The sequence below is a fragment of the Arachis stenosperma genome, chromosome 6 (genome assembly GCF_014773155.1).
Source record: "Arachis stenosperma cultivar V10309 chromosome 6, arast.V10309.gnm1.PFL2, whole genome shotgun sequence".
In the NCBI taxonomy this organism is placed as follows: domain Eukaryota; kingdom Viridiplantae; phylum Streptophyta; class Magnoliopsida; order Fabales; family Fabaceae; genus Arachis; species Arachis stenosperma.
The window spans coordinates 1,602,016-1,616,640 of NC_080382.1; the positions used below are offsets into that span (position 1 = coordinate 1,602,016).

General features: G+C 40.0%; 1 long non-coding RNA gene and 1 pseudogene across 1 annotated transcript; one reads left to right on the forward strand and one right to left on the reverse strand.

Annotated features, from left to right (window-relative positions):
- Window positions 1-744: 744 nt before the first annotated feature.
- Window positions 745-3,529, reverse strand: LOC130933169 (uncharacterized; annotated as a pseudogene).
- LOC130933170 (uncharacterized) lies at window positions 3,398-6,016 on the forward strand. Its single transcript, XR_009067632.1, has 3 exons — window positions 3,398-4,538; window positions 5,324-5,435; window positions 5,516-6,016. It is a non-coding gene; the product is annotated as an uncharacterized LOC130933170 (long non-coding RNA).
- The last annotated feature ends 8,609 nt before the right edge of the window (window positions 6,017-14,625 follow it).

A 14,625-nucleotide genomic window follows, 5' to 3' on the forward strand; every position in this document is an offset into this window, starting at 1 on the left:
ACATTGTTCTACCGTGTATACTGGTGGGAGGTTTCAATGAAATACTCCATGCCGGGGAAGTCAAAGGAAAGACTTTTAATGAGATGCGAGTTGATGTTTTTGCTGACACTTTGGATAGATGTTGTAAGAGTTCGGATTTTTTTCAAAATTAAAATATGAATTATTTGAGACTTTGAACTTTGTTTATGAATGACAATAAAAATATTTAAAACGAAAGTTCGAGCACTTATCTTAAAAGTTTTTGTCTAAGATAGAGCCAACGAACCAAAAATCACAAAAAGGGCCTATGTTAGGCCCAAAACCCAAACCCAAGGCACAAAATCCCTTACCCTTAGCATATTTCAGCCTCCTTTGTATTAGTGAGAGTGAGGAAGTAGCTAAAAGAGAGAAGAGAGGAAGAGAGTCAATGTCCTAAGTGTCACTATTCATCATCACATTCATTTGCTCATAACTTCCAAACCGTAGTTCCGAATTGACAACCTGTTTACGTATTTGTCTCGACTTTCTCTTCGTTTCTATCTAAACATTGTGGTAAAAAACTGTGAAATCCTTACCTCATTTTCTGTTTCTCTTCTGAATTCGCAATTTGGGTATGTGGTGTTGAAATTTTTGTGATTTTGGTGTTTAGGAGAAGCTTAACCACCAATTCTAGAGAGATTTTGACCCAAGATTATGTGGTATGAAAACTTTTTTCCCTTCAATTTTCCCTATATGTGCAAGAAAAAAAAAAAGTATTCCCGATTTTCAAAGAAAAGTTTATACGATTTCGAGTAAAGGCTCTTATTTTATTATTATATATGTATGGAAGTTGTCGTAATATCCATGCTATCATAGTGGTGCAGCCGAAAGCGTGATATTCTGGTAGTAAGGATGTCACATATGTGGCTTGATTGATATAAATGCTTCCGACAAAGAGTTTACTTGGTATAGAAGAATTGTTGGCAACAGAGACATTGCTAAAAAGCATGATAGAGCTCTTTTTAACCAGGATTGATGTCTTATTTTTCCAAAAGCCTGCACGAAGGTGTTGAGTAGATTCCATTCCGATCATTGTCCTCTTTTAATTCGTTGTAGGAGACCAACTAGAAGACGGAATGATAACAAGTCTTTTAGATTCCAAGCAGCTTGGACGACTCATCATACCTTCTCTAGGGTAGTTAAGGAGGCTTGGAGGAAGGGAGCACTGATAGTGCTGGATAGCCTCAAGAAGGTTCAAAAGGATGCTCTTAATTTTAATAAAGAGGTGTTTGATAATATTTTTGTTAAGAAGAGACGGCTAGAAGAGCAGATTTGTAGCCTTTAGCGGAGCATAGATACTTCTGGAAATGCTAGTTTATAGTTGAAGGAGAAAGCTCTGAATGAAGAGTACAATACTATTCTTCTGCAGGAAGACTTTTTTGATACCAGAAATCTAGAGAATAGTGAGTCAGATGTGGTGACCAGAATATTAAATTTTTTCATCTTCAGACGATCATGCGATGTAAGAAGAATAAGAGACATGGTATTTTCATTGAGGATGGTACTTGGTCTATGGGATTAGGGGTGTTCGCGATGCGGTTTGGTTCGGTTTTTGAGGGAAAAGTCATCCGATCCGATCCGATCGTCTAATTTAACTGCGGTTCGGTTTGGTTCGGTTTTTTGTCAAGGCCATCCGAACCAAACCAACCCAATTAAAATCGGTTTGGTTTGGTTCGGTTTGTTCGGTTTTTTCAATCAATTCAAGAAAAATACTACCATACTATTTCGCAAAATTATAACATTGAAATCGACAAACACAAATACACAATAGCTAACAAAGTCTTAATCTAATGAAATTGAACGACAAAAAAATTCAAATACGACAATTAAAGAAGTTTAATAGTTCAACAGTCAATACAACTGAACAAGTTGGATACAAGTATATATGTCTGTCCCCACTACTATCTAGTTCACATCATATTTGTTTCTTAATATATCCTTTCTTCTATGTACTTTAGTAATGTGTGGGCTCCTAGCATAATCTTTTTCATCCAAGGATCAGACTATATATAATAGTATTGGCTGTCTTTTTAGAAAGTACAGCAGATAGCTTCAATAATAAGTAGTTATCTAGACACATAAAAGATTTCTTAACACATGCAACACACACATAAGTAAAAAGTACTTTGAGTTAAACTTTAAGCTTCCTCTTACCTGGACGAATGCACCAGCTTGAATAATAAAGATCAACTCGTTTAGGTTTGTTGTGCCTTGGCATAGACGGACAAGGGACACCCTAAACAAATTGATATAAGAGATTAGAAATATAATATAAATTCTCAATCCAAAAGAATGAGAAATCATATCTAGCTAAGAATAAGATCATTATCATATTTAGCTACAAGCTATTCCATGCCAAGGGAAATGACTTATTGAATCCCAATAACTTCACTTTAATATTGCTACGAGGTTGAATAAACAATAAGGCAGCACACTTCACAATACTAGTGACATGGATTTGAAGTCTCTCCGTACTGATGAAGCTACAAAAAACTAGTGTGTAAATATTTGCAGACAATGGAAGAGAAAGGAAAAGGGTATGTTTTGACACAAATTATGTTCCTAGAATGGATAATCAAGATGAAACAACATAAATTTTTTATGACAATAAGACAGTGATTCTTTTGAGCTGAAGTATCCTAGAAACTTGATAATAGTCAAATTTTCAACTAAAAAACTGAAAGCTAAATTGCAACATCATAAGTCTTTGTTACAAAGCCATCACCATTTCACACTATTAGACAGCAGAGAAAACATTTACAAACCTTTGTTACGCAGTAGTAAGCTTGTCCAGCATCCCAAATTCTTCTACCAATGATATATTCTCTATCACTAAAAAAGAAGGGGAACTGCAGCAAGCGAGAATTGCAATTTGCAACACATTAGAATATGCCAAAGGCAGTTGCAAGAAACATCTAAATCCAAAAGGAAGTTGAGATTGACTCCGGCGTCCACTACTTACCTTGCGAACCCAATGCACCATCATAGTCCCAGTAACAGGGCACTCTTATAAGGTTGAAGCATGTATAAGCATGTCATCCCACTTCAACCGAAACTCGTCATCCCAGAAGAAATCCCTCAACAGCTCCATATTGACTTGGGAGGAAGGCTGGGTGGGAGACTGGGAGGTGCTGGGTTGAACTGATGATCGTGGCCAGAACCCAGAAACGCTGCTGGCCTGCTGGGTCAGTGGGTGGCGTGCTGGGCTGAAGAGGAAGGCTTCGCGGTGGTGGGACTTGGGAGGATCTCTGCTCTGTCTGCGAAGAGGAAGGCTTCGGCATTGGGATTCGAGGAAGGCTTCGCAGTGGTGGGACTTAGGAGGAACGTGGGTGTCGCAGGTGTGGAGACTCAACGACGTGGGTGGCTGGCTCCGTGGCTGGGTGGTGGGTGCGCAGAGGGAGAGATTTGGAGAAGAGAGAGCTACTGAGTACTAAGCTAGGTTTCGATTGGGGATTTGGGGGTTAGGGACGCTCCAACACTGGACACACACTCGCGCAGCACTGCAACAGCACTCGATTCATTCGTTTGGGGCGTGGGGGTCAGGGGTTAGTAATTTTTAGGGTTTTTTTTGCCGAACCGGTTCGGTTCGATTCGGTTAGGATTTTCAAAGTTAAAACCGAAAACCGAATCGAACCGCAAAAAATAACAAAACTTTTTTTTTTTCGATTTTTTCGGTTATCGATTTGTTCGATTTTCGGTTATTTCAGTTCGATTCGTCGATTTAGTTCGGTCCGGATCGGTTTTAAACACCCCTATATGGGATGATGTCATCAGTGCAAAAGCTAATAAATTTTTTTAGAGACTTTTTTGTTTCAGAGAGAATGTGGATATTGATACATTAGGAGATATCCCTCTTCCTCATTTAAGTCAAGATGCTTGTAGGTCTCTTACTGCGCCGGTTATCTTGGAAGAAAAGGATTGTTGTCATGGGCATGAACTCTTTCAAGGCCTCTGGTCTAAATGGTTTTCAGGCTTTCTTCTATAAGAAATTTTGAGATATTGTTGGTGAGGATATACGACAGATTGCGAGTGTGGTCTTTACTGGGGTCATATTCATCCTTCTATTCAAGAGACTCTCATTATGCTTATTCCCAAGGTGAAGTCTCCCACTTTGTTTAAGGGGTTTCGTCCTATTAGTTTTTGTAATGTGGTTTATAAGATTACTAGTTTACTACAAAAGTTCTTGTTAACCGCCTACGCCCTTTCTCACTGAGATAGTAGGACCTCTTCAAGGAGGCTTTATTCTTAGCCGAGGGGCCACTAATAATATTATTGTTCCATAAGAGATTTTGCATCATATGAAGATAACTAAGTAAAAAAAAGGCAAGTTAGTCTTTAAAATTGACTTGAAAAAGGCTTATGAAAGGGTTGATTGGAGGTTCCTTGAGCATTTCTTGTGCAGTTTTGGTTTAAGCTACATGGCCCATCTGATTATGAACTGTGTTTGCTCCTCTTCCTTTTCCATTTGTGGAATGGAAATAAACTGGACAGTTTCAATCCACATAAGGGTCTTAGACAAGGTATGTCTCCGTATCTGTTTGTTTTATGTATGAAAATACTTGCTTGTTTTATTGCCTATCAAGTTTTTCATGGTGTTTGGGAGCCAGTGGCGGTATTTAGGGGTAAATTTAGGGTCTCTCATTTGATGTTTGCTGATGATCTGTTCCTTTTTTACAAAGCTAGAAAAAGCCAAGTAGAACTAATCATAAATGTCCTTAATACATTTTGTAAAGTTTTAGACATGAAGGTGAACTTTGAAAAATCTAAAATCATGTGTTTAAAGTATGTCTTTAATGCAAGGAAGGAGCTTTTTACTGGCATCTCATCAATTCGTTTTACTCAGAATTTGAATAAATACCTTGGAGTTAATTTGGGCCACTCTAGGGTCACTTGTAAGTGTGCTTTGGATACCATTGATAAAATTCAAAAAAGATTTGTTAGTTGGAAGGGTTGGATTTTAAACAAAGCTGGAAGGTTATGTCTTATTAAATCAGTTATATCTTCTATTCTTATATATTAGATGCATGTCCACCTCCTTCCTTCTTATACATGTGATAAGTTAAATTCTATTATGCGAAAATTCTTATGAAATGACCAATCTATATGAATGATGGCAAGTATCTTCCTCTAGTTAAATGAGACACTTGTTATTATTCCAAAAAGAGCAGGTGGTCTTGGGATTAGGGATGCTAAACTGGTTAATGTTGCAATGATTAGAAACTTGTTTGGCAAATTTTAACTTGCAAAAAAAAGCTCTAGGTATAGGTTATTTCTGATAAATATTTCAAATCATCCCAATCCTTAGGGTTTAACATTCCTGGATATTCTTCAAGCTGCTGGAGGAATATTGCTTCAATTTTTATTTGATTAAAAGACGGCTTTTCTTAGAGTATTGGCGACTTGGAGCAATCTTTCTGGTATGATTTGTGGTTCCCTTGTGGCAGACTGTGCGAGCTCCTTTTATATATCATATCTCTGATGTTGATTTGGTGACTAGGGATGTTTGGGAGAATGGAGAAATATATTCCTGGTCTGTGTGTCGGTCTGAGATCTTTGCTATCTGGAGAGGCTTGGTGCTTATTTGGGAGTGTGACTTGAAATCAATAGTTTGTGAAAGTGACTCTAGATATGCTTTTCTGGCGATTCAACAACCTCTAGGTGCAGCTCATGGGGATAGCACAGATTTATTGATGAAGATTCATGATTTGTTGAACAGAGCGTGGGTGGTTTATTTTAATTTAGTTGTAAGGGAAGCTAATTCCATTGCAAATTGTTTGGCTATACTGAGAGCTCGTGATAATGATGAATACTTAGAATGGCTACAACCTTAGACTTGTTTCTTTGTTTTTTTTTATTGTTTATTTAGACAAAAAAATGTGGTAATAGAATGAAATGGATGTATTTTTAAAGTGTGAGTATATTTGTAAATTTAGTCTATGCTTTATAAACATGGTCTATTCTATTTTTATTTTGTAATATTCCATAAATTAAAGTAAAAAACTTACATGCAATTGTTTTTATTTAAAATTAATAATTAAAAATTATTAAATTTAAAAAATTTATTTAAATTAGTGCACGTGAATTTTTACCTCTTCTAAGTTAGTGCTCCCCAATTTTTACCTCGTAAATTTCGAGAAAACAAATTAAACGCACAGACACACATAAACCCTCCTTCTCCCTCGGCAATAGAACCCTTAGCCATAACCCTCCCTCCCACTCTGGATCGTTAACGCCTATTCGTGTGACTCACTTTTCTCACTCCCATAACTCTCTCTTGGCAAAAGTCTTATTATTCATAATACTATGAGTAATAAAGCAACTTTAATCACAATCAGAAACCACATTAAATATCTTGAGAGGGATGATTAAATATCTAATGGGTTAGGCCTAATTGAGAAACATTGGGTCCAGTTATAATAGTTTGTATTATTCCTATATTACTATCGTAGATCTCTTATTTAACGCTAATTATATAATAACAAAAATAATTAATTCAATGTAGCACAAATGCTACTTTATTATGTTCTCTTTTTCTGGGTTAATATTAGCTTTGCTTTTACCAAGGAGATAAAAGTAGCGGCGAGTACTGGTAACGAGTACTCGATTATTTATCCGAATCCGAATCGAACCAATTATATTGGTTTTAAAATCAATAAGTAATTGGATCCAACCCAAACTAAATTAGTGGCCTTTGTTAGTGATTAGTTTGGATATATATCGATTCTAGGGATACAGAATCCGAACCAACCCGTGAATCCAATAATATATTAATTAAATAAAAAAATAAAAATATATATGGTTTTTAGTGACTTTTAGTGAGATTATTCACTATTAATATATTTGAATTTTAATGATTTTAGTTTTTAATGTATTTGGTATTTAACATGTTTAGATTATTTATATTAATATTACATGTTTATTGTACTTGTTGAATTTTTAAGAAAAAAATTTGGTTTTTTTAATGAATTTTAAAATCATCAGATACCCAATTATCTGAACCAAACTAATCCGTTCTTAATCGGTTTAGTTTGGTTCAAGTACATGCACAAAAAAATGTAAATCCAAACCAAAACGAACTAATTACATTTTGATCGATTCGATTCTAATTTCACCTTAACACCAAACCAAACCGACCCCGTGCTTACCCCTAAATAAAGCACCTTACAGTTAGACGTAATAAGTACAAAAATATTTTTTACTTAAAAAAAAAGAAAAACACGACATGTCGTTGCTGGTTTATTTGACGTGAGGCAATACGATTGATTTCTTTGAAGTTTCTTGTAGTGTAAGTGGAATTGAATTGGTACGGTGCAAGTGTGGAATAATTGGATGCCTTGTGCTTGAGGCTCAAGGAAACGAACCCAACATGAAGCATGTGATCTACTACTATAGGGGTCTTCGCGTCTATGCTTTGATATTTGAATGGTGTGCCCATCTTATACCCTCAAACCAAGTCTTCATCATATGAAGTCCTAATTGTCAATCAAATTATCGTTTTCAAGAATTTAAGAACTCGTTGACTCATTGTTTATTTTGACTAATAAAAATACCAATTATCAAAGAGAGAACGTTTAAGAAAATTAAATGAGAAAAGAATGAACAAACTTTGACACAACTTGACCCTAAAAATATAAAAAATAATAATCTTTACATCTATTTTTCTTTTACATTTTTATGACACAAAAATCATTTTTATCTTTTTTTTTCAATTTTTTTGTCATTCACTTTAATTAATACTAAAAACAAAAGTTATACAAATAAATTATATAAAATTAGTGAAAATAACATTCCTCAAAAATATATATAATTAAAGATGTGTGAATATAAGTTACACAACTAGAAATTTCATTCCAATGAGCCAAATAAAAACAAAATCTCATCTATTAAATAATTATACGTTAAATTATGTTCTGGCCAAATCCAATAAAAGTTAGAGATCTATTATGTGGACTACTGACTCGACGAGTCCTCAACCCGTACGAGCTAAAGTGACCCACGTGTCACATCAATTCCTGAAAAAGACTTAGATAGCTAGCATAAGTTTTCAAGTGAATGGACCCAGACAAGAGGGTCCACCTGAGTACAAAATATAAAAGGGAAGGAACTTACCCCTCTCCCAAAGTATGTCATCTTTTACCCTAATTAGCTGCCTCATCGTACGAACACTTACTTTGACATCAAAGTGTCCTTGTAGGTGGACCCATCTATCGACCCACCAACGACCGTGGCTGCACTTCCCATCACAAAGCTCGCGCCCAGGTCCAGATACCTTACACCCCCAGTTGCTCTTGATTAGCCGCCCGACTGACATCACATTCCAGTGAGCAACCGAACATTGGCATTGTTTGTGGAAACCTGATGTGAGTATGGAGCTTATTCCTTGTACGGATGAAATATGTGAGGAGGGTAGAGCCACCGAGCATTTCAGAAGCCACCTAAGTCCGATAGTAAATCCAACAGAAATATCACCGCCAACGTATGACGCTAAATTCAACGATAAATTTGATATTATCGAATATTTTTCTTATAGTGTTTAATTTAAATCATTTGACAGTCTAATTATTTCTAAAGTTTCCAATTAATAGTTGATACGTTACCTGTATCCTCGGTCGCCCGGCATGCTCGGCATGCGAATACCTGAGGCTAACGTCACATTAAACAAACTCGGAACAAAAGCAGATAAGCTCGGCCTCACCCAATCAAATAAAAAGACACGTGCATTATAAAACTCGGTCCCGTATCAGCCGTCCGAAAAAGCCGGCACACGATCAGGACCGAAGCAGCATCACCCAACGGAAAATAAGAAACGTGCTCAACTGGCTTATAGCACCAAAACCGAATATCTTAACTAATCTATAAACTAGGACTAATCCATATGAAAACGGTAAAACAATCTCTATAAATCCGGACTAATAGTCTCGACTGAGATCAGGTTCTATCACCCTCAGTCTCTTACCTTTTACTCAAAACTCACTTAATCATTCTCTCTCTCTTCTGAGATTATTACTAACTTCAGCGTCGGAGTATCTTTTGCAGGTATTCCCGCCGCGGTGTTTGATCTTGGCCGACGTAAAGCTCTTCCTCACGGCTGACGACTTGCTCGGAAGTGCTTAAGCTCGGCCTCCCAGTGTTCGGACGAATCACTTGGCGCCCACCGTGGGGCCCGGAGTACATCTAACCCCACTTTTTTCTTTGTTTAGTCTTCTACCCTATTTTGCAGGATTCTCGATCCTCGAACATGGCTGACAAGGAAAGTCCACAACTCTCACAGGATGACCTCCTAGCTCGAATCGCCGAGCTGCAGGCGGAAGTACGAAGAATAGCCGAGTTGTCTACGCCGAACAATGGAGAAAGCTCCAAAAACTCGGCTCAAGGTGCTACAGATCCCTTGAACATCGCCCCGCCAAAGGAGAAGCTCACCCTCGACAACCCCTTCTCCGAGGAGATCACAAATTATCAGATGCCAAAAAACTTTACTCTCCCGACCGCACTGGAACCGTACAAAGGGTTCGGCGACCCCCGAGCCCACATAAAGAAGTTCCAGTCAATGATGTTTTTCAACGGCCCTAAGAACGAGCCCGTCCTTTGCCGAGCATTCCCAACCTACCTCGACGGTGCTGCATTGCTCTGGTTCTCCAAACTCCCTGAAGGATCAATTTCCTCTTTTGAAGACCTTGCCAGATCATTCATCGATTACTTTGCCGCGTCAAGAATCTATGTGCACGGATCGGACTATCTCGGCACCATCAAGCAAGGCCAGCATGAGAGCCTGAAAGACTACCTGACCAGGTTCGCTGACGCCACCATGGAGATCCAAGACTTGGACCCAGCCGTTCACCTGCACGCCCTCAAAGCCGGACTCAGACCTGGTAAATTCTGGGAGACCATCGCCATAACAAAGCCGAAGACCCTGGAGGAGTTTCGAGAAAGGGCGGCAGGTCAAGTGGAAATTGAAGAACTTCGAGAAGCCCAAAAATCTGACAAACAACCAAATCGAAGAGACGAAGAAAGAACTTTCAGATCGCCAGTCAACAGGGACAGTAAGAAACCCTCCAAGCCTACTTCAAAGTACAACACGTACACCAGATTCAATACCAGAAGAGAAAACATTATCAGAGAAATCCTCAACGCCAAAATCATAAAACCACCAGCCCGAGCAGGAAACTACCAGGACCAAAGGTTCGTGGATAAGACAAAGCATTGCGCTTTCCACCGAAAATTCGGCCACACTACGGATGACTGCATCGTCGCGAAGGACCTCCTGGAAAGGCTAGCACGCCAAGGACTCTTGGACAAATATATCGAGACCCGAAAGGGCAGAGGAGGAAATTCGGACAGAATAGAGCATAAGCAAGCAAGGGCCGACGACAAAGAAAAGAAGTCGATGCCTGATCCGCCACGAGGAGTCATCAACCATATATCAGGGGGATTCGCAGGCGGAGGAGAGACAAGCTCGGCCAGGAAAAGGAGCTACAGAGCAATGTTGGCAATCGAAGGAACCATACAACCGAGGATGGACAAAGAACCAGATGCCACAATATCCTTCACCCAAGCAGATTTCAAATCGGCAAGCCCTAACCTCGACGACCCCGTGGTGATTTCAATTCAAGTCAGAGAACTGTTGGTAAGAAAGACATTATTAGATCCAGGTAGTAGTGCTGATGTTTTATTTTACTCTACCTTCACAAAAATGAAATTATCTGAAAAATTAATACGACCTTCCTCTGGAGAGCTAATTGGGTTCTCCGGAGAGAGAGTCCCTATCATGGGACACATATGGCTAAAGACCACAATGGGAGAAATCCCTATGTCAAAGTCAATGGATATTCAATACTTAATAGTAAACTGTTACAGCCCTTACAATATTATACTCGGGAGACCTGCCTTGAATATATTCAGGGCAGTGGTGTCCACATTACACTTGTGTGTCAAGTTCCCAGTGCAGGAAAACAAGATCGCTACAGTACACGCCGATCATCGAGAAGCTCGGCAATGCTACAACGCTGGTTTAAAACCAGTCCAAACAAAGCAGGAAGCTCGGCCCCAAGTTCAAGCAATTCACACGTCTGCCAGCTCGGCAACATTAGCCGACCTAGACCCTAGGGAAGACCTCGGCAAAAGACCTCGGCCAATGGACAACCTTCAACAAGTAACACTAACAGCAGACGAGAAGCAATGCACATATGTTGGAGAAGCGTTAGAAGGGGCAGAACGAGCAAGACTCATTCAAATACTGCGTAAGAACGCCGACCTTTTCGCATGGACACCAGATGACATGCCCGGGATAAACCCCGAAGTCATCTGCCACAAGCTAGCAATCGACAAAACAGTCCGACCAGTCGCACAGAAGAAGAGGAACCTCGGAGAGGAGAAAAGACAAGCAGCACTTGAAGAAACCCAAAAGCTCCTCAATGCAGGTTTTATAAGAGAGATTCGCTTCACCACATGGTTGTCCAACGTGGTAATGGTAAGGAAGAGTTCAGGTAAATGGCGCATGTGCGTCGACTTTACAAATTTAAATAAAGCCTGTCCTAAAGATGCATACCCATTGCCTTGCATTGATAAATTAGTTGATAACGCCTCTGGTTTCAAAGCTTTGAGTTTTATGGATGCATACTCTGGCTATAACCAGATTCTGATGCACCCAGAAGACCAAAGCAAAACGGCTTTTATAACAGAACATGGAAATTTTTGTTACAAGGTAATGCCCTTTGGCCTAAAGAATGCAGGTGCGACGTATCAAAGGCTAATGGACAAGGTATTCCACAAACAGATAGGCCACAATATGGAGGTCTATGTAGATGACATGGTAGCAAAAACACCTTTGCAGGGGTCGCATTGTGACGACTTAGTAGAAATCTTCAGGCAACTCCGAGCATATAACATGAGACTTAACCCAGACAAATGTGCGTTCGGAGTACAAGGAGGGAAGTTCCTTGGATTCATGTTAACATCTCGAGGCATCGAGGCCAACCCAGAAAAATGCAAGGCCGTACTGAACATGACAAGCCCAAAAACGGTGAAAGAAGTCCAGCAACTTGCAGGACGAATAGCTGCCCTGTCACGTTTCCTGCCTGCAGTGGCAAACCGATCTTATCACTTTTTTCAGACATTCTCTAAAAGCAAGAAGTTCAACTGGACAGACGAATGTGAGAACGCTTTTACCGAACTTAAACAACACCTCACATCACCACCAATCCTCCAAAGACCAGAGACAGGTAAGCCGCTGTATTTATACCTATCAGTATCTAACCATGCTGTAAGCTCGGTTTTAGTAACAGAAACAGGAAGAAACCAAAGCCCAGTATACTTCATCAGTAGGGTGCTACAACCAATAGAAACACGGTACCCGAGGATAGAACAACTGGCGCTAGCACTAATCACAACAGCAAGAAGACTGCGGCACTATTTCCAGAGCCACACAATCATAGTACGAACGGACCAACCACTAAGGCAGATACTAACCAGACCCGAGCTCGCCGGCAGATTAATAAAATGGTTGGTCGAGCTCTCCGAGTTCGACATTCAGTACGAATCAAGGAAAACACTGAAGTCACAGGTGCTAGCCGACTTTATATCAGAAATGACCAATGACACGCATAATACAGAGGTCAGTTGGAGCATGCATGTGGATGGAGCCTCAAACAAAGAAGGCAGTGGAGCAGGAATTCTACTAAAGGAAGGAGACAAAGTGGTGGCCGAGCAGTCACTACAGTTCCGTTTTAACGCCAGCAACAATCAGGCAGAATATGAGGCCATACTCGCTGGATTAAAGCTCGCCCTACAACTGCAAATACCTCGAATAACAGCCTACTGCGACTCTTTGTTAGTGGTACATCAAATAAAGGGCGAATTCCAGGTAAAAGATCCTTTGTTAGAGAAATATTGGCTCATAACAAAGGATCTGATTTCAAAATTTAAAGAATTTGATATTATTCATGTAAACCGAGAATGAAACACCAGGGCCGATGTGTTATCTAAGTTAGCCACAACTCGGCAAGCCGAAAACACATCGGCACTGTCCCAGCTAACACTTGATAAACCAAGTTTTGAGCAGGATACAATTCTGAGTATTACACAGGTCCCAGATTGGCGAGCACCTTTTTTCGATTACATCAATACAGGCACCATTCCAAATGATGAGCCAAACTTGCCGCTCTTCCGAAGAAGAGCAAGTTTCTATACAGTGCTCGGAAACACCCTATACAGACGAGGACATTCACAACCATTGCTCAAGTGCATCAGCAAGGAGGAAGCCGAGGAGGTTACGACCGAAACACATGAAGGAGTCTGCGGCAACCATATCGGTGGCCGAGCATTAGCAGCAAAGATCCTGCGAACAGGATATTATTGGCCGACGATAAAACGGGACTGCATCTCCAAAGTCAAGGCATGTGATAATTGTCAAAAGCATGCCACCCTCTCGGAGACCCCAGCCGAAGAACTCCATACCACAGAGGTAAGCTGGCCTTTCGATAGGTGGGGATTAGATATCCTCGGACCTTTCCCGAAAGCGCCAGGCCAGGTAAAGTTCCTTTTGGTTTCAATAGATTATTTTTCTAAGTGGATAGAGGCACAACCACTAGCACACATAACGGCAGAAAAAGTGCGATCTTTTCTATGGAAAAATATCATATGCAGATACGGTATCCCAAGAGAGATAATCTCGGATAACGGGAGACAATTTACAGATCATAAGCTCGCCACCTTTCTAACAAACTTTAACATCAAACATCATTTCAGCTCAGTAGAGCACCCGCAAACTAACGGACAAGTTGAATCGGCTAACAGAATTATCTTGCAGGGGTTAAAGAAAAAGCTCGGCGACGCTAAGGGAGAATGGGCCGACCTCATTCCAGAAATTCTATGGAGTTACAATACCACCATTCAATCTGCAACAGGAGAGACTCCTTTCAAACTGGTATATGGCGCAGAAGCACTTATCCCAATAGAGGTCAGCGTCCCAACATTAAGGACCGAGCTTTATGATGAAACAAATAACCTACAAGCTCGGACAGCCGAGTTAGACCTTGTAGAAGAAGAAAGAGACATTTCCGCCATAAAGCAACGAGCCAGAAAACAATATCTAAAGCAGAGACACAACAGAAAAGTAGTTCACAGGTCTTTCAACAACGGAGACCTCGTACTCAGACGCACAGAAGAAGCCCGGAAACCTCCGGCACATGGCAAATTGGCGGCAAACTGGGAAGGGCCTTTCCGAGTTCTCCAAAGTCTCGGAAAGGGGGCTTACAAGCTCGAAACCCTTCAAGGAGATCAACTTCTAGGAACATGGAACATCTCCTCCTTAAGGAAATATCAGTCATGATGTAATCTGTAATTTGCGAACGATGGTACTCTTTTTCCCCTCTGAAGGTTTTCTCCCAAAATACATGGGTTTTACTCGGAGAGGGTTTTAACGAGGCCGGACGCAACAAATCATTGTACTCATACAACCTATCGAGCAATCAAAACGATTCACATTTTGACAATTAAACATACATTTCAGGTAATCCGAGCATAATCCTCGGAACCCTAACATCACAATCCGAGCTTACTTCTCGGATTACCTCCACCACAAAAGCAAGTCAAAATTTTTCTAACAAACAT